The sequence below is a fragment of the Protopterus annectens genome, chromosome 2.part2 (genome assembly GCF_019279795.1).
Source record: "Protopterus annectens isolate FY-2018-M chromosome 2.part2, PAN1.0, whole genome shotgun sequence".
Taxonomy (NCBI): Eukaryota; Metazoa; Chordata; order Ceratodontiformes; family Protopteridae; genus Protopterus; species Protopterus annectens.
This window is the reverse complement of record NC_056730.1, coordinates 562,871,808-562,898,301: the sequence shown is the minus strand read 5'-3', so window position 1 is coordinate 562,898,301 and position 26,494 is coordinate 562,871,808. Positions and strand designations below refer to the sequence as shown.

The 26,494-nt window shown below is 45.4% G+C and overlaps 1 protein-coding gene across 1 annotated transcript in view; it reads right to left on the bottom strand.

Moving 5' to 3' along the window:
• LARS1 (leucyl-tRNA synthetase 1) overlaps positions 1–26,494 on the bottom strand; it is a 1,303,086-nt gene that overhangs the window by 426,582 nt on the left and 850,010 nt on the right. The gene's annotated exons all lie outside the window — the stretch shown is intronic.

Sequence of the window (26,494 nt, the reverse complement as noted above, 5' to 3'; positions counted from 1 at the left end):
AATAGTTGTACAGCTTTCCTAAAAAGCTTAGTCCTGTGAAGGTAGAAGCACAGCTGCCTACTTACAGAATATGTGATATGTACTATTTCTTTACTGGCACAGTTCAGGAAGAAAACAGGCAGATGAATGGGCTAAGAAATATTCATTTCAGAGGCCACTTTTGGAAGGAAGGATGGGCTTGTTCTCCGAGATGTCCTGTCTTTATGGAACACTAGGTAAGGGAAGACAGGATGATACAGCGTGGTGTTCTGGATGAAGTGATGGCTACCAGCAAATTAGTCTTCAAAGAAATTAATCAAGAGAGTGCCTCCAAGATGAATTCAGATCCCCAGGAGAACCGGATCTCTTATTAAGAAGGTTCTCTTACGAAGGGCTTCACAGAGCTTGTGCAAGGCTAATGAATAATCATGGAAGCCAACATGGAAGCTACAGAAGGCAACGAACTGGACATAAACTGTAGAAAAACTACAGCACGAATAAAAAAAAAAAAGCAACAGAATTTAGAATGTCTTAAAGTGGGACAGAGAATAGGCCAGTGTTTTGAAGGCAAGCCCAGGATGCACATATTTTCTATTTGCTGCGATTGGTTCTATGGTTAGAATCCTTCTGAGAAGAAATGAGAATCCTGACTATTTCTGGGGGGTATTACTGGCTATCATTGGAAATTAAGAAACCAAGTGGTTAGCTGCAGGCTGTGCAAGTCCAGGTGAGGTCTCCTGGAGGGATATAAAATAAAATCCAGAGCAGGTTCCAAAAGCCAGGAAGACTCCATAAGATAAAGTCTTACAAGGGAGAAACCATATCTGCCCTGGTCAGAAGCGGGTCATGAGAATGCTGGTTACTTTACACCTCACGGTTTTCTGCAGAAATCTGGATATTAAAGGTAGAGGAGGGGAAAGTAAAAAGAAGCTTGGGGGGTGCATTGCTGTGGAAGACTGCCCCTTGGTGGCTGCCCCAGAGGGGGAATCAAGGCAAAATACTTGCTGCATTTGGGGTTGCATGGGATGGCAAACATATCAAGGATAGACAGCAACTGAATATCTTTCTGGTTATCACTGGATTGCAGGACCACTGATAAGGCAAGAGAAGATCTCTGTTTAGCCTGTCCGCAAGGCAGTTGAGTCTCCCTGGAATTTGTGTTGCAGACAGAAAGTGGAGCAAGGCTACTGCCCCTTGTCAAATGTTTGTTGCTTCACAAAATAGGGGTTAAGATCTGGCTCCCCTTTGTATACTGATGTACCAAACTACAGTTATGTCATCTCCTGTGGCACTTGCGAATAAAACACTGCTCTCTAGACTGTGTAAACTAGATAGGTAAGAGGGTCAATACCAAGTATGTCAGGTATGTGTGTGTGTGTGTGTGTGTGTGTGTGTGTGTGTGTGTGAGTGAGAGAGAGAGAGAGAGAGAGAGAGAGAGAGAGAGAGAGACTGTGTGCATTATTAGATGGCGAATCATTTCCACTGAGATTAATTAATGGGGGGGTGGGTTTGGCATAATGGTTAAGGTCTTTACCTCAACCTAGAGGGTTTGATTTTGACCTCAGATTATTGACTAGGTTTAAAATGGTCCTTTAGGGCAGTTAGCCTAGTGTTCACCTATGACAGATATCAAGATCTGAGAAAGGAGGTCTTGGAGCTCATGCAACACTAGCAGAACTGTTCTCAATGAGAAGACATTTATGTGAAGACTGGCCTCAGTCTCCATCCTTACACCTTGAATCATTCTCCCTTCAAAATGCCCCTCCCACCCAAAGGAAGATACGTCTGTGGTCACTGCCACTACTAGGGGCAAAGGATAAAATGGTCTGCCCACCTGAACCATCAGAGATTGCAACCACTACCGTAGATGCTTTCTGCATGAATCTGTAATAAGTCTTGGACAGGAAATGAATGCACTGTGACTACCCTGCTTGAAGGTGCTCCTTTAAAATCTCGTGAAAATCAGCAAGGTGGACCATCAGGATCAATGATGCCATCAGGTTCATCATACACAGAACCAATACAGATGGAGATGAATGGTTAAGAAATATGGACAAAACTGCTGACTGTAAAGTTTGGACACTGCAAGATGAAAGGCAGATTATCGATACAGTGGTATCCAGATAACACCCTCTGAAGATGATTGTCTGAGTGGCTTGGAGATTGGATATTTCTCAGCTGAAGTGGCAAAGAAGATGGAGTTAGGTCCTGGCCTGCAGAAGATACTATGTAGAGGGGCCAGTCAACAGCCAGTTGTTAAGATATGGGAAAGATCTTGTATCCCAGAAGTTTTATATAAGCCACTACAACAGCCATGCAATTGGTGAACATCTGGCGGGAAGGGACTGTGGTGAGACTGAACAGTAAGGCTATGAGCTAATGATGATTGGTTCCTCCTCAGAAACTCAGGAATCTCCTCAACTCTTTCATGAAGGCAAGTATCTCAGAGATCCAAAGAACACATTCAATCATTTGCCCAGAGTCAGGTTTACATCTGAAATGGGTCTTGCATACATATTTGTTCAGGAGGCTGACAATCAAAATGGGCCGGAGATCAAAATTCCTTGCAATACAATCCTGACCGTTTCTATTCTGGTGGAACATCTTGTATGGCTCTTGAACTTGGGTTGGCTGGGCCGTACTCAGCTTTATTCCGCTATGCTACTAGAGCAGCTACATGGATATAATTTTAATAATATTCTAGGACAGGTCCCATTTGAAATCAAGAGAATGCCCATAAAGTTGGTGGATTCAAGACTGTACTGAGCCAATAGAAAATGATCAATGTCTCAGCCCACCTCTGGAGTGCAGTGGTTTCCTAACATTAATGACCTTATTTCACCTTGTATGCTGTTACAATACATAAAGTACAGTTTTGTACCTACCATAAATGTAGATGTTCGAGTGGTTATGCTGCTGCAGTCATCACACTTGGGTTATCCTGCCGTCAGGCGGTCCCGCAGTCGGCCAGAATTCCAAAGCCTTGGTCCAGCATCGGTTGTCGTCGCTTCTTCCCTGACGTCAGAGCGGCAGGGGTATAAAAGAGGCAGCCGACATCATTTTCTTCAGTTTTTCTTGCCCCAGATGTCAGGTGCCCCAATCTAATAAGGCAAAATAAGTGGCTTGCAAATCATACCTTAGTGAAAAAACAATAGTGGTAGTTGTAAGCAAATACACCATATAGACATGCATCCAGAAGGTTGATGTACCTGTAGATAAAGGAAAACCCCTGTTTGGAAGTGGGGATGGAGGGAGGGTAACCTGGACTGCAGCAGCATAACTACTCGAACATCTACATTTATGGTAGGTACAAAACTGTACTATGTTCATCGTGCTATGCTGCTGCAGTCATCACACTTGGGTTGAGTCCCAAAGCTATGGTTGGGTGGTAGGAACTATACAGGGTTAGGCGCAGCTAAGATGCCCTGCAGAACTGCAGTGGCAAAGCCAGCCCTGGTTTTTGAGTATAGTGGAAGGTGGTAATGTTTGGTGAAGGTATGCACTGAAGTCCAGGTGGCTGCCTCCAGAATGTCCATTGTTGGGACTCCTCGGAGGAAGGCTGCTGAGGTAGCTGTAGCCCTGGTAGAATGAGACAGTACAGTTTTGTACCTACCATAAATGTAGATGTTCGAGTGCTAATACAGCTGCAGTAATCACAGATGGGTTCTCTGCCGTCAGGCGGTCCCTCGGTCGGCCGAATTCCAAAGTCTTGGTCTGGCGTCGGTTGTCGTCGCTCTCTCTTCTGACGTCAGTGAGGCCAGAGTATATAAGACACAGCCGACGCCATGTTCTTCAGTCTTTCTTGCCCCAGATGTCAGGTGCCCCCAGAAGGAAGGCAATACATAAATAATGCTTATATGCATATACAAGCAATGCAATATAATCCAAAATCAGTGGTTGCAAGCAAATAAAACATAGCAGGATAACCCAGTCAGGTAGTATGAAGAGGTTGTTAGGCCCCATGCCTTTACCAAGTGGGGAAGGAGGGAGGGAAACCTGTACTGCAGCTGTATTAGCACTCGAACATCTACATTTATGGTAGGTACAAAACTGTACTATGTTCATCGTGCATACAGCTGCAGTAATCACAGATGGGTAGAGTCCCAAAGCTATGCACAGGGTGGTAGGTACTAGGAGGAACTGGGTTGAGCCAGAATGCCCTGCAAAACAGCAGTGGCAAAGCCTGCTCTTGTTCTGGAATATAAAGGCAGGTGGTAGTGTTTTGTGAAGGTATGTACAGAACTCCAAGTGGCTGCCTCCAAAATATCTTTGGTAGGAACTCCTCTGAGGAAGGCTGTAGAGGTAGCTGTGGCCCTGGTGGAGTGTGATCTGATACCTGTAGGAACAGATTTCCCATGATAGGAATAACAAAACCGTATGCAGTGGCCTATCCACTTTGAAATAGTCTGTTTTGTAACTGGCTTCCCTTGAGCCCCTACAGCATAGGACACAAAGAGTTGTTCTGATTTTCTGAAGGACTTTGTTCTGTCCAAATAATAACGTAGCTGCCTATGGATGTCTAAAGAGTGTAGCAGCCTTTCCCCTTTGTTTTGAGGATTGGGGTAAAAGGTAGGTAGGTGTATGGCTTGATTTAAAGCTACCCTGGATACCACTTTAGGCATAAATGATGGGTTGGTACGAAGGGAAACCCTGTCCTGATGGAAAATGAGAAAGGGCTGCACCGCCATGAGGGCCTGTAGTTCAGAAACCCTACGAGCTGAAGTGATAGCCAGAAGGAAGGCTGTTTTCCAGGACAAATATTGCAAATCTGTTGAGGCAGCTGGTTCAAAAGGAGGCAATGTTGATTTTTCTAGTATGTAATTAAGATCCCAGGCTGGTATTGGTTGCTTCCTTGGTGGTCTTATATTCTTAGCCCCTCTGAGGAACTGTCGTAAGAGTGGGTGAGAAAATAAAGGAGGATCCGTGTTGAATTCTGCAGAAATGGTTGAGGCATGGATTTTTATGGAAGAAAATGAAAGTCCACTGTTCAGCAGCTCAGCTAGATACTGTAATACCTGAGGCAAGTTCAGTTTTCTAGGGTCCTGGCCTCTTTTCTCATTCCAAGAGCAAAACCGCTTCCATTTTGTGGAGTAAGCTTTTCTAGTAGATGGCCTTCTGGCCTCCAAAATGACATCCTGCACCTCCTTGGAGAGTAGGGTCTGTTGTGGTGTTAAGGAATTTTCCATGCAGCGAGATTGAGTGTTTTCAGCTGACTGTGAAGAGTTTTGTAGCTGTGCTGAGTCAGCAGAAGAGGCATTAGAGGCAGGGACCAGGGAGGAGTATGTGTTAGGCTCCTCAGGAGTGGGTACCAGTGTTGCCTTGGCCAATCTGGAGCAATCAGTATCATCTTCGGCTTGTCTGTTCTTGCTTTCAAAAGCACCTTGGGCAGAGGTGGGAATGCGTAAACTGTCCATGCTGTCCAACTGAATGAAAGGGCGTCCACTCTCCAGGCCTTTGGATGAAAGGTCCTTGAACAAAACTTTTCCAATTGATGATTCCTGTGAGAGGCAAAAAGATCTATGTCTGGCCTCCCCCACGCTTGGATTATTTCTGTAAACACCTGAGGATGTAACTTCCATTCGTGTGGATCTGTCATATTTCTGCTTAGATTGTCTGCCAGTGTGTTTTCCAATCCTGGCAAGTACTGTGCTTGAAGTTCGATTTGCCTTTCCAGAGCCAAGTTCCAAAGAGTCATGGCTAGTCTGCACAAGGGGTATGAATGTGTTCCTCCTTGTTTGTTTATGTACCACATTCACTGTGGTGTTGTCTGTTCTTATCAGTAATTGTCCTGGATGCAGGAAGTCCTTGAAAGCTGTAATTGCATTTATTACTGCTAGCATTTCTTTTTGATTGATGTGAAGGTGCTTTTCCTTTTGGGACCATTTGCCCTGAATGCACCTGTCCGTCATGTGCACCCCCCAGGTGTAATCTGAGGCATCTGTGGTGATGACTTGCTTTGCTTGAGGCTTGCAGAATGGGAGGCCTGTGTTTGCTTGACATGCTTGGGCCCACCACAGAAATTCCTTTTGCAAACATGGAATTATTGGTATTATTGTTTCCAAACTGTGACTGTGTTGAGACCATAGGTTTTTTAGGTACCACTGAAGTTTCCTCATATGCAGCTTTGCACATGGGATTAAAAGAATGCAAGATGCCATGAATCCCAGAGCCTGCAGGATTTTCCTTGCAGTAAGCCTGGTACTTTTTCCTAGTATTTTGAAGTACTGAGATAGTTGCCCCTGTTTTTCTGGCGTAAGGTAGGCCATCTGGGTGTTTGTGTCCAAGTTGGCACCCAGGAAAGTTATTTTCTGAGATGGTGTTAGCCTTGATTTCTCTTTGTTGATTGTATATCCCAGAGAAAGCAGTAACCGTGTCACATATGCCAGATGTTCCAGAAGTATGTGCTTGCTGTCCGCTTGGATCAGGCAGTCGTCCAGATAAGGGTAAATTTGTATCCCTTGAAGTCTGCAGTAGGCAATCACTGATGCCAGGCACTTTGTGAATACTTTGGGCGCAGTAGATAAGCCAAAGGGCAATGCAGAGAATTGATAGTGGATTGAACCTGCAAGAAATCTGAGGTATCTTCTGCAGCTTTGTCTGATTGGGACATGCAGGTATGCCTCCTTGAGGTCCAATGTTACCAGCCAAAACTCCTTGCCCAGCATGGGAAGAAGCTGCTGTAATGTGAGCATCTTGAATTTTGGTACGAATAGAAATGTGTTTAGGATGGATAAGTCCAAAATGGGTCTCCAGTTGGTTCCTTTCCTTGGTACCAGAAAAAGTCTTGAATAAAAGCCTTGACCTTGTTGGTGAGTAGGTACCTCTTGAATAGCTCTCATGCTTATGAGCTTTGAAATTTGCAGTTGTGCCTCTGCCCTTTGATTTTGTGGCAGGTTTGGCATGCCTCTCATTTTTGGAAGAGTGTGAAATTGAAATTTGTAGCCTCTGTTTATAATGTCCAGGATCCATTTGTCTGTTGTGACAATATGCCAATTGCTTGCAAATAATGCTAGTTTCCCTCCCAAAGGTGCTGCCAGCTGAGACATGCTTGGCATGGAAATGAGGGAGTCATTGGGTTTGCTTCCTGTATTGTTGTGCACTGTCTTCGCCACCTCTTGGTGCTGGAGTTTGCCATTGTCGGCCTCAATATGATCCTTGTGATTGCCCTCTGCCCCTTGTGCGTCTGTATCTACCTCTTTGGGGCTTGTCAGTGGCTGGAAAGGACCAGTTTTTTTAAGGCCAATTTCTGCTGAAACGTGGTGGCTGGACCTGTAAGAAAGCTTTGACAGTTTGCATAGATTTGGCTTTTTCTTCCATTTTCCGTAGTATCTCCTCAGCATTAATACCAAACAGCACATCCTTTTGTAAAGGAGCATCTAGAAGTTTAGCTTTCACATGATCAGGCAAATTTTGTTCCCTAAGCCAGGCATGTCTGCGAATGACTGATCCTGTAGCAGCCACTCTACTTGAGGCCTCTAGGGCATCATAACCACATTGTAAGGTGTGTTTACCCACTTGCTCTGCACTATGCATCATATCCTGTAACTCCTTTAAATCTGGTTGTTCAGGTTGAGACATTTTGTTCCTTAATTGTGATAACAGGTACTGTTGATATTTAATAATATGAAACTGGCAGTTTAAGGCCCTCATGGCTAGGGTGGCCGAGGTATATACCTTTTTACCCCACCTTTCTAAAGATCTTGATTCCCTTTCTGCAGGAAGTGGATTCTTGGCAGTGGAGGCCTTCAATCCCTTGGGGCCTTGTGAAATGGTTTCAGGGTCAGCATTATGGCTTTTGAAGAGAAATTGGTGAGAGCTGGGTACTCTGTAATACCTATCAGGTTTGACTAGTGCAGGAGGCAGAGAATCCAGGTTAAGACAAGCCTCCGAACAGACATCATCCAGTATGTCCAAAACAGGGGGTATAGCCAGAGGTCTGTGTTGAGGTAACAAAAGAAATTCCCTAAGTCTTTTCTTGGAATCTGAAAAGTCTTGGCCTTCCTAATGGAAGTGTTCCCTCAAGGTGTGCAAGGTTTCCCCAAATGAAAAATCCTCAGGAAGGGATACAGAAGGAATGGACTGTTCTGCATCCGAATCCTCAAAAGGAGAGTAAGAGTGTTCCTCTGCATCAGAATGTTCTGATAAAATGGATCCCTGATCAGAAGAAGGTGAATCTTCCTCCACTCTGGGTCTCTTGTCTGGAGGGGGTTGAGAACCTCTGGATAAGAGTAATTAAATCCTCAGCCATTTTAAGCATCTGTTTTTTAGGCATGGGACCTGGAGATGGGCCCTGTGCAACAGGCCTCGTGGGATGCCTGGCTGCTTTGGATTTAGTAAAGGCCTTAATTGAAAAAGAAGATGAGGGCCTAAATACACCATGGGTGGAGGTGGACCTGTCCACATTAGTAGGCTCAACATTAGCAGAGGCTTCGGTTGTAGTCTGGGAAAGGGCCGAGGTCCCAGCGGTCTCGGGTACAGAGGACACCGCCAAAGGAGAGTCGTCGGTAGTCAGGGACTGCAAAGGCGTCTCACTGATAACCGGACCACGTGTAGCCTGTTTTGGCGTGGTGTCGGCGGGGACCGCGGGCCTCGCGTGTCGGTCCTTTTCCTTGCGTTTTTTGGACAAAACGGTAGTCGGAGTGTCCGATGACATTTTATAATCAAAAGCTTTACCAAAGTAGTGCTGGGCGAACTCCGCCCGACGCTTAATAGTGCGTTTATTGAAGGTAGCGCAAAAGCGACAGCCCGAGACGTCGTGGTCTGGGCCCAAACAAGGTATGCAGAGGGAATGGAAATCCTTATGCGGTATTTGCTTCCCAAAAGAAATACAATTATTAACTTTTTCTGACATCGGTCTGAGGCAAGAAAAGTTTCCCCAACGGGGTACTTAGCTTTAATGAAGACTTCGGTTTCCAAAATATTCGTAATTCAGGAGCTGGCCGACCGGCACTTGCGAACTGCTTCTGCTTCGGGCACTGCACGGCAAAAAAGACAGAAGAACATGGCGTCGGCTGTGTCTTATATACTCTGGCCTCACTGACGTCAGAAGAGAGAGCGACGACAACCGACGCCGGACCAAGACTTTGGAATTCGGCCGACCGAGGGACCGCCTGACGGCAGAGAACCCATCTGTGATTACTGCAGCTGTATGCACGATGAACATCTAATATTAGCAGGCACTGGTTTCCCATGGTGAGAGTAGCAGAAGCAGATGCAGTGTGCTATCCATTTGGAGATGGTCTGTTTGGAAATAGGCCTTCCCTCTGAACCTGCTGCGTAGGATACAAATAGCTGGTCAGATTTTCTGCAGGCCTTTGTCCTGTCCAAATAGTAATGCAACTGTCTGTGAATGTCCAAGGAGTGAAGGAGTCTTTCCCCTTTATTCTGTGGGTTTGGATAAAAGGTGGGCAAGTGTATGGTCTGATTGAGAGCCACACTAGAAACTACCTTTGGCAGGAAGGAAGGGTTGGTTCATAAAGACACTCTGTCCTTATCGAAAATGAGGAAAGGTTCCACTGCCATAAGCGCCTGTAGTTCAAAGACCCTGCATGCTGAGGTGATAGCCAGTAGCAGAGCTGTTTTCCATGATAAGTATTGTAGATCTGCTGAAATGGCTGGTTCAAAAGGAGGTAGTGTTAGTTTTTCTAGTACAAAATTTAGATCCCAAGATGGAGTTGGTGGTTTTCTGGGGGGTCTTATGTTTTTTGCCCCTCTGAGAAACTGCCTTAGTAAAGGATGAGAGAAAATGGGAGGATCCGTATCATATTGAGCTGAAATTGCTGAAGCATGGATCTTTATAGATGAGAAGGAAAGTCCTTTGTGTAGCATCTCAGTTAAATATTGGAGAATTTGTGGAATGTTTGGGATGCCAGGGTCTAGACCTCTGGCCTGGTTCCATGCAAAAAATCGTTTCCATTTGTCAGAGTAAGTTTTTCTGGTGCTGGGCCTCCTGGCCTCCAGAATGACATTCAGGACGTCCTTTGAGAGAAGTGTTGATGGATAGTTTAAGGTATCTTCCATGCAGCTAGGTTTAAGGTCCTGAGTTGACTGTGAAGGATCTGAGAGTTTTGTTGAGTTAAAAGCTTGGGGAATTGAGGTAAGATCCATGGAGGACTGTGAGCCAGGTTTCATAGTAGTGGGTACCAGTGCTGACGTGGCCAGTCCGGAGCAATGAGGATCATCTGTGGTCTGTCTGATCTGACTTTCAGTAGTACCTTGGTCAGTAGAGGCAGAGGAGGGAAGGCGTAGACTGACAATGCTGCCCAACTGAAAGATAGGGCATCCACTTTCCAGGCCAGGGGATGATAAGCCCTTGTGCAAAATTTTTGTAGCTGACAATTGCTGGTTGAGGCAAACAGATCTATGTCTGGAGGTCCCCATCTTTGAGTTATCATTGTAAATACTTGTGGGTGTAGTCTCCACTCGTGAGGATCTGTTAAATTTTTGCTTAATTCGTCTGCCAATATGTTTTCCTTTCCTGGCAGGAATTGTGCTTGTTGTTGTACTTGGTAAGTCAATGCTGTGTTCCACAAGGCCATTGCCTGCCTGCATAATGGGTAGGAGTGTGTTCCTCCTTGTTTGTTTATGTACCACATTACTGTGGTGTTGTCCATCCTTATTAGAAGTTGTCCTGGATGCAAGAGATCCTTGAAGGCTGTTAGTGCATTTTGTACGGCTAGCATCTCCTTTTGATTGATGTGCATATGCCTTTGGTTTACAGGCCATTTGCCCTGTATGCATTGCCCTGCCATATGCGCACCCCAGGCGTAGTCTGATGAATCTGTTGTCAAGGTTTGCTTTGCTGGACGTAAGGCAAAAGGGAGACCCTTGTTTGCTTGGCATGCTTGAGCCCACCACAGAAACTCTTTTTGAAGGCAGGGAATGAGAGGTATACTTGCTTCGAGGCTGTGTCTGTGCTGGGACCATACAATTTTTAGGTACCATTGTAGTTTTCTCATATGCAATTAGTTGAATGCAGGATACCATGTACCCCAATGCCTGCAGGAGTTTCCTTGCAGTGAGCCGGGTAAAAGTTGCCATTTTTTTGAAGTATTGAACCAGTTGCTTTTGCTTGTCTGGTGTGAGGTAAGCCATCTGGGCCGTTGTATTCAAGCTGGCACCCAGGAAAATTATTTCTTGTGAGGGTATTAGTTTTGACTTCTTTTTGTTTACTGTGTACCCTAGGCAACTTAGCAACTTTGTTACAAATGCCAGATGCTGTAGTAGGATGTCTTTGCTGTCCGCTTGGATCAGGCAGTCGTCCAGATATGGATAAATTTGTATCCCTCGTTGTCTGCAATATGCAATCACTGATGCCAGGCATTTCGTGAATACTCTGGGAGCAGTAGATAAGCCAAAGGGCAATGCAGAGAATTGATAATGCGTTACACCTGCCAAAAATCTGAGGTATCTTCTGCAATCTTGTCTGATAGGGACATGCAGGTATGCCACTTGGAGGTGCAACGTTACCAGCCAAGACTCCTTGCCCAGCATGGGAAGAAGCTGCTGTAGTGTGAGCATTTTGAATTTGGGTATCTCCAGGTAAGTGTTTAGAATTGAAAGGTCTAAGATGGGTCTCCAGGTTTTGTCCTTTCTTGGTACTAGAAACAGTCTTGAGTAAAAACCTTGTCCTTGCTCTTTGGTAGGTACCTTTTGAATTGCTTTCATGTCCTTGAGAGCTGTAACTTGTCTTTGTGCCTCTGCCCATTGGTTTGATGGCAGATTTGGCATGCCTCTCATCCATGGTAAAGTGTGAAAATGAAATCTGTAACCTCGGGTAATAATATCCAGAACCCATTTGTCCTTTGTTATGATGTGCCAGTTTTGTGTGAAAAGAGACAGTTGTCCTCCTATAAGTGCTGCCTGGGCAATTTTGCTTGGCAGGCGTACAGGAAAGTCATTGAGTTTGCTTCCTAAAGGGTTGAGATCTGTCTTCTCCTCCTCTTTGAGTAGTTGCTTGCCATTGTCTAGGCCTGAAGGGACCTTGTGCTTGGCCTCTGCCCCTAGGGTGTCTGTACCTGCCCCTTTGGGGTCTGTCTGTAGCAGGAAAGGACCAGTTCTTTGATGGCCAGTTTCTGCTGAAGCGAGGAGGTTGTACCTGTAAAAAATCTTTAACTGTTTGCATTGATTTTGCCTTTTCTTCCATTTTCTTTAAAACCTCCTCGGCTTTGACACCAAATAACGCATCCTTTTTCAGTGCAGCATCCAGTAGCTTTGCTTTGACATGTTCTGGTAAAGTTTGCTCTTTTAGCCAAGCATGTCTATGTATCACAGACCCTGTAACAGCTGCTCTACATGAGGCCTCCAATGAATCAAAACCACATTGCAGGGTATGTTTTCCCACCTGTTCTGCTGCATGCAACAAATCTTGCATCTCTTTGTCTGTTTGATCTGTTTGAGGGATCATTTTCTGTTTTAACTGAGTAAGCAGGTACTGCTGGTATTTAATCATGTGGAATTGGCAGTTTAATGCCCTCATGGCCAAAGTGGCAGACGTGTACACCTTTTTCCCCCATCTTTCTAATGCCCTGGAATCTCTTTCAGCAGGTAGTGGATTCTTAGCTGTAGAGGCCTTAACCCCTTTGGGACCCTGGGAAATGGTTTCTGGGTCTGCTGGAGGGCTTTTATACAAAAACTTGTGAGAGTCAGGAACTCCATAATATCTATCTGGCTTAGCTGGTGCTGGAGGTAAGGAATCTGGATTTAGACTAGATTCATTATAAACATCATCCAGAATGTCTAAAACTGGAGGGATAGCTAGGGGTCTATGCTGAGGGAGAAGAAGGAACTCACAGAGTCTTTTCTTGGACTATGAATAATCTTGGCCTTCCCAGTGGAAATGCTCTCTCATGGTGTGTAGGGTTTCTCCAAAGGTAAAGTCCTCATGGGGAGAAACAGAGGGGATAGACTCTTCAGCATCTGAGTCTTCGTAGGGAGGGAAGGGGTAATCCTGCTCCTCTGAGTCTGCTGAGGAAATGGATTCCTGGTCTGAAGGAGGGAATTCTTCCTCTAGTCTAGGCTGCTTGTCAGGAGGGGGTCGTGAACCTCTGATAAGGGTGATCAGGTCCTCCGCCATTTTGAGCATCTGTTTTTTAGGCATATGGGCCTGTGTGGTAGTCTGGGGAGCCGTTTTTTTAACCTTAGTCATAGCTTTAAGCTTCGCGTAGGACTTTACCGAAAGTGTCGTCGGTTTAAAAACACCTTCGGAAGGCGGAGGCCTGTCCCTAGTGTCCGGATCGCCGGCCGGGCTGGCATCCATGTGTTGAGGAGGATCGGGCTCCAAAGGCCCGGTAGTCTCTGTCTGAGAGGTAGTCGTATATTCTAAATCCGCGGTAGTCAGGGGCTGCGTAGGCGCCTCACTGAGTACCGGGGATTCGGCAGTAGGCCTAACTGAGACCTCGGTATCTGGTCTAGGCCTAGGCTGCCTGTCTTTTTCCTTGCGTTTTTTGAATATAGCTGATGTCGGTTGTTCCGATGACATAATATAATTGAATCTTCTACCAAAATAATGTCGGGCGGTATCAGCCCGACGCTTGATAGTGCGTTTATTGAACCTAGCGCAAAACCGACAACCAGAGACGTCGTGGTCTGGGCCTAGGCAAGGAATACAATAAGAATGAAAATCCTTATGAGGTATTTGCTTCCCACAAGAAATACAATTATTAACTTTGTCTGACATCGGTCTGAGGCAAGAAAAGTTTCCCCAACGGGGTACTTAGCATTATAGAAGACTTCGGCTGAAATTCTGTTTGGAAATCTCAGGAGCTGGCCGACCGGCACTTGCGAACTGCTTCTGCTTTGGGCACCGCGCGACAAGAAAGACTGGGGAAAATGGCGTCGCCTGCCTCTTTTATACCCCTGCCGCTCTGACGTCAGGGAAGAAGCGACGACAACTGACGCCGGACCAAGGCTTTGGAATTCTGGCCAACTGCGGGACCACCTGACGGCAGGAATACCCAAGTGTGATGACTGCAGCAGCATAGCACGATGAACATCACAAAGGTACTCTCTATTCAAAGATGGGATGGCACATTCAAGTGAAAGAAGTCATCATTAAAAGCTTTGCAAACCGCAGCAAGTTCTAAGAGACTGATATGCATCTTCGGGGTGTCTGAAGATGCATGTCAAAAGATGCATACATCATCTGGGCATCTGAAGCCAGAACCACTGGTGCAGAGTTCAGTTAGCTTATTTGTTCCCTGTTGGCAAGGAAGGGAAAGGTTTGAGGAGACTCTACCTGCTTGAATTTTTCTAGGAGGGAGAGGGAGACAGGAATGAAATGCTGGTAAAAGTCAGACTATCCTCCTTTAGGATCTGGTGGGACTGGGATGTGGAAGCAGTTGCCAGGCTGGGGGGGGATGTGGACAGTCACAAATACATCACACCTGGGGAGGGGTACACCCCTGACCAAGTCTCATGGCTTTGCCCAGCCTACTTGGGTGACATTAGCAGGAAAGGGAAAAGGCCAAACAAATCAAGTTAAGCCTTCACAAGTAGTAGTGGTGGCTTCTCAGGCTCACTCACCTCGCATGAGTGGTCAGTCTTTATTAGCCTGGTAACCAAATGACATTGGCTCTGAGCAGTTAAGCTCTCCATTAAAGCTTTAACATGTGCCCAAGGGTTGAATGCAGCTTGGGTTAAAGGGAAAAACACAACATAGTACTCTGTGGAGTACAACCTTCTGACCTCATTGCAAAAAAGGTGTCTTCTAGGTGTTTTAACTAAACTATTCATCAACCTAAAAATATGCATCTCTCATCACAATCTGTAAGGGCTGACAGAGAAAATTCACATGCCTTTTGACAGCTCTGCTGCTCCATGGCAGATCTGACACCATTAAAAAGCATTTTATAATCATGCCTCCATGTTACCCTTGTCATGATTCAAAAGATGGAACAGTCTGAGCAGCCACCCCTAAAGTTAACTCCTGTAAAACACATTGCCAGACTGGATAACACCATTACATCAAGAATGTGCAAAAACTGCTTTGCAAGAAAGCATTGGCAACTGCATACTACAATGACCTGTTACGGGACAATACTTGGGTTCCCTTCAGGTACTTAAATCCTCACGTTTTGTCATTACTATGTTCAAGTCCATCTACTCAAGACATTGTTTGCTCACTACTTGCAGTGATATCTGTGGTCTGAAATATAATGCAAGGATATGTATTCCAAGTTCCAAGAGTGTCATAGAAAAAACAGTCAGTTAAAAAAATACCCTCTCACCAAGTTGGAGAAACCTCAGTGTGAGAATGAAAAATATGGGTGCAAAAACATGTTTTATGATCTTTCAGTACCTGCAACTGCACGACCTAGTTCAAGCACTAGTACACATGTTTAGGTTGCTTTTCTACAGTTCCTAAGTCCCAGTTCCACAAGAACCCCACTTGCCGAGGTCAACTCCCTGATGCTGAACTCATGAATCTTGTTTTCTATTGGAAATCAGTGCTAGAGCCACTTTTAAGTGTGCACCAGCAGAGACTCATTTGTTTTGGAAGATTTCACCAGTCTTTATAGGTTTGAGCAACTGTGGAGTTGGCATCTAATAGTTTGTGGGTGCATGAGAGTTTGACTTCTGCAAAACACAGTTGCTTTCAATTTCATTCTGAAGGTTTAATCCCAACCAGTTTAACTCTCAACTAGTTGAGTCCTCATTGAGACAAATTAGGTCAATTCACAAGGAACACATTTCTAGGCATTTTTTTTTTGTTGTTCATCTAGTTTTACATGGCTGTTACTATGTTACTAGTTTTCAAGGCATTTGGGGTGAACCCATGATAACTACTACTCCCAGGGTATAAAAGCTAGTGAGGTGGTCAAATGAGCTGGGAGTTAAGTGAGACAGTGGAAACTTCAGTTTTGCTTGGACATTAAAACAAAGTAATAGTTGTGTTTCTCCCTTCTATCAGCTGGTTCCCCTGTTGCAGCAAGTCATCCACAGGTTCATAGGTTACTAGGCTACTCATCCCTAGGGCCTTTATAAGCCTAGCCACGTTATACCCCTGTTCCATTGCTGACCAAGATGTATGGTCTATATTTGCAGTGTGAGTCTATGATCAGCACAGACTGCACAGACAGCCCTTCAGTAGGTTCATAGATTAGTACTAGGCTAACTGCCCTTGTGGGCTATTTTAAGTCAAGCCAATTAACCCATGTGAGAATCAAACTCTGCTCCTTGTGTCAGTAAGACAAATAACTTAACCATTATGCCAACCTCCCTCTGGTTACGAGAACATGAACATTTCCTGAATTTGAAGATTAGCTGCAATAACAGTGAGACACTCAATGAAGGTACAGGTAAAGATGCAAGGCACAGAGGTGTACCCAAACAGCAAGGTCTTGAAATGAACATTCAGGCCACCCTGGACTATGAGGAATTTCTGCATGCTAGGCAATTGCAAATGAAAAGGTCGCCAATCTGTATGCATAAAATGTAGAAGCAAACAAATCTGTGCAAAAAGCTTGAAAACAAAAAGCCCTTCAAAAATTTTATACTGAACAAGACTGTTCAAGTCCTCATTTCTGTTTGTCTAAACCCATGTATTTTCTTAAGAAAAACCCTTGACTGTAAATCCTAATACATGAGGATAGAGCACTTGTTTCTATTGCATCTGTTGAAAACAAGGTTAACAGCTCCAGCAAAATCAGATTTGGTTGAGAAATGCTACTGGTAGGGGCCATTCGATTTCCTGGGATGACAGTACAGCTGCGTATGCAACATCATAACTGTAGATGTTCGAGTAGCTCAATGTTGCAGTAGAGTCTTGGGACTTCCTGTCATGCAACAGTCCAAGACTAGCCTAAATAATAGTCTTTCACCACCAGCCCAGCCAGAAGATTTCCGCTGCTGTCCAAATGTCCGGGTATAAACCTGACTACTCTAATGCCAGGAAGACTCTAAGGAATCATGCCTTTTTTTTTTTTTACCTATCTGTTAATTTTTGCTACCTACTAGTTAACTAATTGTTAACTCTGCTATACGTACTCTTGAAACTTATTTTCATTGTCTGTATTCTCCATTATGTTCATGTTACTGAGGAGCTTTTCTCCCCGGGCCTCCAATGAAAATGGGCTCCTAACGGCCCAGTGGACCATCCCAATAAACAAAATGCAAATAAAGAGGGCATCTGTACCATCTTCAGGTCTTTCTTGTCCCAGGTCTAAGGAGTCTGTTGGTCTTGACAACAATACCTACTATGACAGAATCCCTAAACTGAAGGATAGGAAATGAAGGGGATGAGGATGATGAAACTGAAAGGGAACCACCCCAAACAGAAGCTTGGAGAGATAGAGGGTAAGGAGAGTAGGAAAGGGTACTTCAACACTGATCAACTTGAGCATCTTTGTTTATAGTAAGTTAGCTACACAAAGTACAGTTGTGGACACTTACCATAAATGTAGATGTTCAAGTGTCTTCACTGTTGCAGTCATCACATTTGGGTTATCCCTGCCAGGGTAGCCCTCGGCCGGCCTGAATACCAGAGACTTAGTATTTATGCATCAGTTGCTGTCACTTGAGGACTGACGTCAGGTCGTCATGATATAAAGGAAGGCCGCCGACACCATTACATCAGTTTTTTCTTGCCCTAACCTGTCAGGAGCCCCCAAAGTAGGAGGCCAGGTTCTGGTGGAAGAACCCCACCAATGGAAAATAAGTACCAATATGTCCCTTGTAAGGAAAGGAGAACAACAGTGAAGAATGGTAACCAAAAAAAGAAGGGAGATGGAGGGAGGGAAACCAGGACTGCAACAGTGAAGACACTCGAACATCTACATTTATGGTAGGTGTACACAACTGTACTATGTTCTCCGGGTTTCACTGTTGAGGCAAACCCTGCCCCGGATTTGGAGGAGAGAGGCAGGTGGTAATGCTTGGTAAAAGTGTGAACAGATGTCCAGGTTGCAGCCTCCATGATGTCCCTGGTTGGGACCCCTCTTGAGGAAAGCTGCAGAGGTAGAGGCTGCTCTGGTGGAGTGTGTCCTGACCCGCTTGCCATGCTGCTTGTAGCAGAAATGGATGCAGTGTGCTATCCATTTAGAAATGGTTTGCTTGGAGATGGCTTTGCCTTCTTTCCCTGAAGTAAAGCTAACCAGCAATTCATCAGACTTCCTGAAGGGTTTAGTCCTGTCCAGATAGTATCTGAGCTGTCTGTGCATATCTAGGGAGTGCAGAATCCTTTCCCCCTTGTTTTGGGAGTTAGGAAAGAAGGTGGGCAAATGAATGGATTGGTTGAGAGCCATACTGGACACCACCTTGGGCATGAATGATGGATTAGTTCTGAGGGACACCCTGTCTGGATGGAAGATGATGAAGGGTTCCCACAGCCATGAGTGCTTGCAGCTCAGAGACCCTTATGGCTGAAATGATGGCCAGGAGAAAGGCTGTTTTGCAGGAGAGATATTTTAGCTATGCAGAAGAAGCTGGCTCAAAAGGAGGCAGGGTGAGCTTTTCCAAGACAAAATTAAGGTCCCAAGTTGGTGTTGGTGCCCTTCTGGGGGGCCTCAAGTTGCTAGCCTCTCTGAAGAACTGCTTAATCAGAGGGTGTGAGAAAAGAGGCTGCTCAGTGGGAAAATGAGCAGAAATAGAGGCATGAATTTTTATAGAGGAGAAAGAGATACCACTATGTAGTAGGGTCAGCTAAGTAATCCAGGATGAGAGGGATGGATGGCTGTGCGGTATTGGCCCCCTTAGCCTGGATCCAGGTGCAGAATCTTTTCCATTTATCTGCATAATACTTTCTGGTGCTAGGGCATCTGGCCTCTCGGATAACATCCAGAACCTGTTTACTGATGATGGCAGATTGGTCAGGGGTTAGGGAATAAACCAAGCTGCCAAACTGAGTGCCTGCAATTGTGGGTGCATGAATTCCCCTTCCCTCTAGGTTAGGAGGTTTGGAATTTGAGGAAGATTCCACTGAGGCAGCGGGGACAGGCTTCGCAGCAAGGGGTACTAGTGCTGTCTGGGCCAGTCTGGAGCTATGAGAATGGTCCTTGGTTTTTCCTCCCTTATTTTGAGCAGTACCCTGGGGATGAGAGGTAGTGGAGGAAAGGCACAGACCAAGAGGTTTACCCAGGGGAAGGACGGGGCATCCACTTTCCAAGCCATGCAGTGATGCTCCCTGGTGCAGAATTTGCTGAGCTGATGGTTGGTGTGGGAGGCAAACAGGTCGACCTCCGGGGTTCCCCATTTCTGAGTTATTAGGAAGAAGGTGCTTCTGTTGAGCTAGAACTCATGTGAGTCCAAAAGCTGTCTGCTTAATTGGTCTGCCAGGGAGTTGAGCAAGCCTGGAAGGTATAGTGCTAGCAGGTGTATTTGCATGGATGAGGTTGTGAGCCAAAGGGTCATGGCCAGCCTGCACAGCAGGTAGGAGCGAGTCCCTCCCTGCTTGTTGCTGTACCACATCACAGTGGTGTTTGTCTGTTTTGATCATGAGAACCCCTGGGGAGAGAAGGGGCTGGAAAGCTATCGAGGCCTGCTGCACAGCCATCATCTTGTAGATTGATGTGCATGGGGATTTGCTGTGGGTTCCATTGGCCCTGTATGCACCTGCCGTCCAGGTGGGAAACCCAAGCATAGTCTGATGCGTTTGTGGTGAGGGTCTGGGGGACGATGTGTGGGGAGAAGGGCAGTCCCTTGTTGTGGGAGCAGCAAAGAAATTCCTTTTTCAGTCAAGGAATAATAGGTAGAAGAGTTTCCAGATCTTGAGAGTGTTGACACCAAAGGCTCTTTAGGTACCACTAAAGTTTCCTCATATACAGCTTGGCATATGGAATTAGGAGTATGCAAGATGACATGAACCCCAGGGCTTGCAGGATTTTCCTTGCAGAAAGCTGGGGCCTGGTGGCCAGTTGGGAAAAGTAAGCTGACAGGAAAATTTGTTTCTGTGGTGTAAGGCATGTCATCTGGGCTGCTGTGTCCAGACTTGGTCCCAGGAAGATTATCCTTTGGGTGGATACCTGTTTGGATTTCTTTTCGTTGATTGTGTACCCTAGGGAGGTTAGCAGGTTCTTTACAAAAGCCAGATCTTTCAGCAGCTTTTCCTGGCTGCCTGCCTGTATAAGGTAGTCTAAGTATGGGTAAATTTGAATATTTCTTTGTCTGCAGAACGCAATGGCCGGAGCCAGGCATTTTGTGAAAACTCTGGGAGCAGTAGATAAACCAAAGGGTAATGCAGAGAACTGAAAGTGTTGAGATCCTGCCCTGAAGCGGAGATATTTTCTGCAGGACTCCCTGACAGGAATATGGAGGTAGGCCTCTTTTAGGTCCAGGGTGGCTAGCCAAGCGTCCTTGGAGAGCATGGGTAGCAAATGCTGGAAGGTGAGCATTCTGAATTTTGAGATCACCAGGAAGGTGTTTAGGATGGCTAGATCGAAAGATGGGGCACCAGGTGCCCTCTTTTCTGGGCACCAGAAAAAGTCTGGAGTAGAAACCTTGACTTATCTGGTGAACAGGAACTTGCTCAACTGCTCCCAAGGAAAGCTGGGAAAGGATTTGCTTTTGAGCCTTTGCCCACTGAATTGGCGGTAGATCTGGAAACCCTTTTGGGGTTGGAAGGGTGTGGAAGGAGAATTTGTAACCCTGAGACACAATGTTCATAACCCATTGGTCCTTGGTAATGGTGGCTCAGGTGCTGGAGTGAAAGGAGAGTTTTCCTCCTAGGGGTATATGAAGGTGGGCTGAGGCTAGGTCTGGAGGAGGCGAGTCATTGTAAGTTCTTACCATAAGGGGGTGGCTTAGAACTCCCTGGTTTTGAAGTGGAGGTAGTCCACTGTTGAGATCGCTGCAACCCCTGGGGCTGCTGTCTGGGGGGTATGTTTCCACGGGGCCTAGGCTGGCCCTGTTTACTTGGAGCAGGAAAGGACCAGTGCTTGGAGGGAAAATGCCTGCTGAACCTAGGGGGCTGGACCTGTAAGAAATCTTTAACCATCTGCATAGATTTTGCTTTTTCTTCCATCTTTTTTAAGACTTCTTCTGCTTTAGTGCCAAATAGGTTATCTTTGTGCAAGGGTGCATCCAACAATTTTGATTTGACATGGTCTGGCAGGGGTTGTTCCTTAGGCCATGCATGCCTTCTAATGACAGATCCAGTGACTGCAGCCCTGCAAGAAGCTTCTAGGGTGTCAAAACCACAGTGCAAATTGCATTTAATTACTTGACTTGCAGAATGCATTAAGTCTTGTAAATTTTTAGATTCTGCCCATGCAGGAAAGAAGGTTATTTTTTTCTTTATGGAATTCCAAGGTATCTTGCTGATATTTAAGCATATGGAACTGACAATTTAGTGCCCTAATAGCAAGGGTTGCTGAGGTGTATACTTTCTTACCCATCTGTCCACTGCTCAGGAATCCCTGTCTGAGGGGATGGGATTCTTAGCAGAGGTTGCTTTAATCCCCTTTGGCCCTTGAGAAATTACTTCAGGGTCAGCTGTAGGATGTTTAAACAGATATTTGTGTGAGTCAGGGACTCTGCATTTTTTTCTGCAATGTTTTTGCATTTAAGTTACCTGCAACACATTGCATTTAAGTTACCTGGCACTTGCTCACTAAAGCAATTATATAAGTCAGCACTAAAAAATTAAAAGCACTACACCCTCACAAACTCCCCTTGAGTACCTTGTTCCCTACTGGCCCTTTTTTTCAATTATAAAGGAATTCCCAATACTATTCTAGCATGTCCAAAGGTCAGTTGTCAATCTCCTCTCCGGTCCAGCTGGTGAATCTGGGAATCTTGAGGCAATGTTACAACTGCCTCATGTACACAGACAACCCTCTCCTCCTCCCAACAAATTCCAACACACGTGAGAGATGCAACCATATAGCCAAACTGGAGGCTAAGCTCTCTCAACTCGGTACTGGCATAACCAGTCAGGAGGAGAAAGAAACCACACTCACTACAATTCCAGTCTCACATAGACCTACCACGACAGCAAACCAAACACATAAACACACAAAAACATACTCGGAGGCTCTAAATAAAAATCTGCCTAAGCATCAGAGACCTCCAAAGCAGACACCCAAGCAACCGCTACCCCAAAACAAAACACGTGCAACACATAGCTCAAAAAGCCAGTATGCCAAACAGTCACAGCCCTTAAGGCTAAACAACACACCTGATACACTTGTAATAGGTGACTCTATCGTCAGGCACACTGACGTCCCGCTCACCAGGCTGAACAAGGAGAAGGCCACAGTGAGCTGCCTGTCGGGTGCTAGGATCCGCCACAACACAAGCACTCAGGTCACTCCAAGGCAAGTACAAATATGACTCAGTCATTGTCCATGCTGGTGTGAATGACCTGAAATGTACCTCCCTGGACTACATCAAAAGAGACAGAGGAGCTCTCTGAGCAAGTAGCCCTGGCCAGTATGACCCTGACCTTGAGTAGCATCTTACCCTCACCAAGAATGATGCCACAATATGAAGACAAGATGATCAATTTCAACAATTGGCTTAAGTATTGGTGTCATTCAAAGGGAATCCAATGCCTGTCAGCCTGGGATGACATGCTCGACAAGCTACGATGCTTCGCTAGGGACAGCTTGCACCTGTCACCCCTGGGCTTTTGGATATTGGCAAAGGCTCTTGCTACCCCCATAGTGCCTTTTTAAGGCAAGGCTCAAAAGACAAACCCACCTCCATAGGTATCACAAGGGATAAGAAACTAAGAGTAATGCTACTCAACGCCAGAAGTCTAAACCTCAAGATGCACACGCTCGAAACTCTCCTTAGCATGGAGAACATCGATATCTGTGCAGTAACAGAAACCTGGTTCAAGGCTCCCGGGAGCACCCCAGCACTACCAGGTTATACCTCATACCATGCTTTTCGGCCCCAAAACTTGGACCGAACCACAAAAGGAGGGGGAGTATCAATATTCGTCAAAGATACCCACACCTCCAGGTTGGTGGCACAGCACGAAGCATCAGAGACTATCCATGTGCAACTAACAGTAGGTAAAACTGCCTTCCAGTTTATAGCCTGCTACAGACCACCCTCCCAAACCCAGGAACCCCACACGGCCTTCCTGAGAACACTAAAAATATGAAGGTCTCTCCAAACACCATTATACTGGGCGACTTCAACTACCCAAACATAGACTGGGAGCATTACTCTAGCTCCAACACCCTAGCCCAAAGGTTCCTAGAATTTATAAACTCAAATGCTATGGAACAACTTGTTACCACTCCCACAAGAGGGGAAAACATACTGGACCTGATCACCACCAACATAGGGACTCTATGCTCCAGACCAGAAGTGTATCCCTCACTGGTAAGATCAGACCATAAACTAATCTCACTGGATATTCACATCCCGACCCCACCCCCTGCCAGGAAAACCACAGTGAAAAACTTCTCTAAAGCAAATTTCACACTCCTCAAAACCGAGGTGGAATCCTTCAAAGCCCCCGGGCCTGTGGAAAATACGGCCCAGACCGCAGAATCCTTTATAAACGCATTCTATGAACACCTTCAGGAATGCATGGATCATGCAATCCCAAATAAAACCAAGACCCAATCCTCCAAAGGCAGACGTCCTGTCTGGTGGACCCCAGCCATAAACAAACTATACAATAGAAGGAGGAAGCTACTACATGACAGAGCAAAATCCCAAAAAGGGAAGGCATCTCTGATCAGTATTAGCAAAAAACTACGGGCACTCATAAAATCGTCTAAGGCCAGCTTCGAGAGAAAAATTGCACAGGACACTAAGAATAATCACAAGGCTTTCTTTAGTTATGTTAGGAACCTGGGTGGGAATTCCCAGATATGCTCAGAATTAGTCCAAAATGACAAAAAATACACTGAACCCACAGACATTGCCAACATCCTAGCTGACAGGTTCAGCGCAACTCCCTCCCCCCCCACCAAAAGGGCAAATATCTATCCCAGCAGAGTGCTGCCCCCCTGACATCTCAGATGCTCAGGTAAGAGCCGCCCTCTCCAAAGCAAAAAACACAGCATCAATGGGACCAGACAGTGTCCCGGGCTGCGTCCTACATGAACTCCAAGAAGAGCTAAACCCAAACATAAAACTACTGTTCAATCTCAGCCTAACTACAGGATATGTACCCAAAGAGTGGTGTACAGCAACAGTGGTCCCTCAACAGATCCTGGAAACTATCGCCCCATAAGCCTTACTAGCTTGGTCTGAAAGCTATGGAAAGGATCATCATGGACCTCATAAACAAAGATATTGGGGACCTACAGACACTGGAACCTACCCAGTTTGGCTTTGTTAAGGGCAGATCCTGTCTCTTAAACCTGGTAGATTTCTTTGCAATAGTCACCAAGGCCATTGACGACGGGAAGGTGGTCCACACAGCCTACCTGGACCTCGCAAAAGCCTTCGATACAATACCCCACTCGGGCATTATAGATAAGCTCACCAGCTTAAATATAAACCCCTATGTCACTAGATGGGTTGCAAACTGGCTCAAGGACAGAACCCACATGGATAGAATTGCTGGAGCCATGTCAGACTCCAAACCAATTACAAGTGGCGTCCCACAAGGCTCAGTCCTGGGACCTCTCTTGTTCGGTATATATTTCTCAGAGGTACAGGCCAACACGGAAGGACTGGGGCTGACCAAGTTCGCAGATGACTGCAAACTGGGCGCCATAATCGACTCTCCAGCCGACACAAGCATCCTCCAAAAGGGCCTCATAGAAACAGACAACTGGTGCCAGAGCCATGACCTCAAGCTAAACACCAAAAAGTGTATAGTCATCCCTTTGGCAAAAACAAAGTGCCCACAAATTACCACATAGGTGGTAATCCATTAAGTACAGAAGAAGTAATTAGGGACCTGGGGACCCAAGTTGATAGCAATCTCTCATTTGACAACCACGTGGCCAAAGTGGTTAGAAAAACATTTTATATAGCTCACCTAATCATGAAGGGATTCACATCTAGATCAGGGGAGGTCATCGTGCCTCTCTTCTCATCCCTCATCAGGCCCATAATTGAGTACAATGTCCCTTTTAGGATGTACCTTACCAGACACCTGCAGCAACTGGAAAGACCCCAAAAGTACCTCACCAAGAGGATCAAAGGGCTCAAACAGATGCCATATGCTGCCCGGTTAAAGAAACTCCAGCTCTACTCAGTGGCATACCGCCTGCTCAGAGGCAATCTGTGCCTGACGTATAAAGCCATGTCCAACCCGGAATTAATGGACATGCTGCACCTCAGAAAATCCAAATCCCATCGAGCTACACGCTCGAGAGACTTGAACATCAGCACTGAAATAAATAGGACATGCTGGAGGGACAGATTCATAACCCAGAGGCTCCCTTCACTCTGGAATAAAATCCCAGTCCAGGTTAGGCAGAGTCCCTCACTGACTCTTTTCAAGAGGAATCTTGATGAGTGGATGGGAGATCGTAGGTTTACCCCGGGTATCACTTCTGTGTCACTGTTAGACAGAGGCACAGTATACTAACCTCGAAAAAGGGCATAGCAAAATTAATTTAAAATGGGTGGCGAAAGCCAAACACACTCTGGCTAGGCTTATAAATGCCCTAGGGCAGATAGCCTAGTATGAACCTATGGAGTACCTCAACCACTGTCCAAACGAAACTGCAATTCTGCTCTTAGTATAATATTTCAAAAAAACAAGTAGTAAAACACAATTATTTTATTCTAGCGCCTCGGTGTAATCACCTTCAAGGAATAATACAAATACAAAAATCACAGTCCTTTTATATCAAATCTTAAATTACATTCAAGATAAAATATCCTCACATTTTAAAGCATGTCACAATAGTGACGAGAGTTTATTGCATGGCACTATTTTAGAAAAGAACTGAATGTATGGAAAACAATGAAACTGTATTAAAACAAAAGCTGATGTATAAAGAAAGTATATACATTTTAAAATACAAGACCTTAGATCCTAAGGGCTTGAACAATGAGTTAAATTGGAGGTGTTTGCTTTAAAGTAATTGTTTTAATTAACTATTTGACTGATTAATTGAAATCAATTTAAGATTTGATATAAAAGGAGTGTGATTTTTGTATTTGTACTATTCCTTGAAGGTGGTTACACCGAGGCGCTAGAATAAAATAATTGTGTTTTATTACTTGGTTTTTTGGAGTATTATACTAAGAGCAGAATTGGAGTTGCATTTGGACAGTGGTTGTGGTACTTCGTGAAGAGACAGAAGGAGTGTGGTTGTGCTACTCTGTAGTACCTGTCTGGTTTTCTGGGAGCAGGAGTGAGGGCATCTGGAGTCTAGCTGGATTCAAGGAAATCATCCACCACATCTGGAACTGGGGGGATGGGTAAGAGTCTGTGTTGTGGAAGATACAGGAACTCTCTGAGACTCTTTTTAGACTGAGGGTAGTCTTGACTCTCCCATTGGAAATGCTCCCTTAATGTATGCAAGGGTTCCCCAAAGGATAAATCCTCTGGGGAAGAGGCTGAAGGAATGGATTCCTCTGCATCAGAATCCTCATATGTGGAGAGGGGCTGCATGTCTTCATAGTCAGATGCATCGGATGCATCTGACTC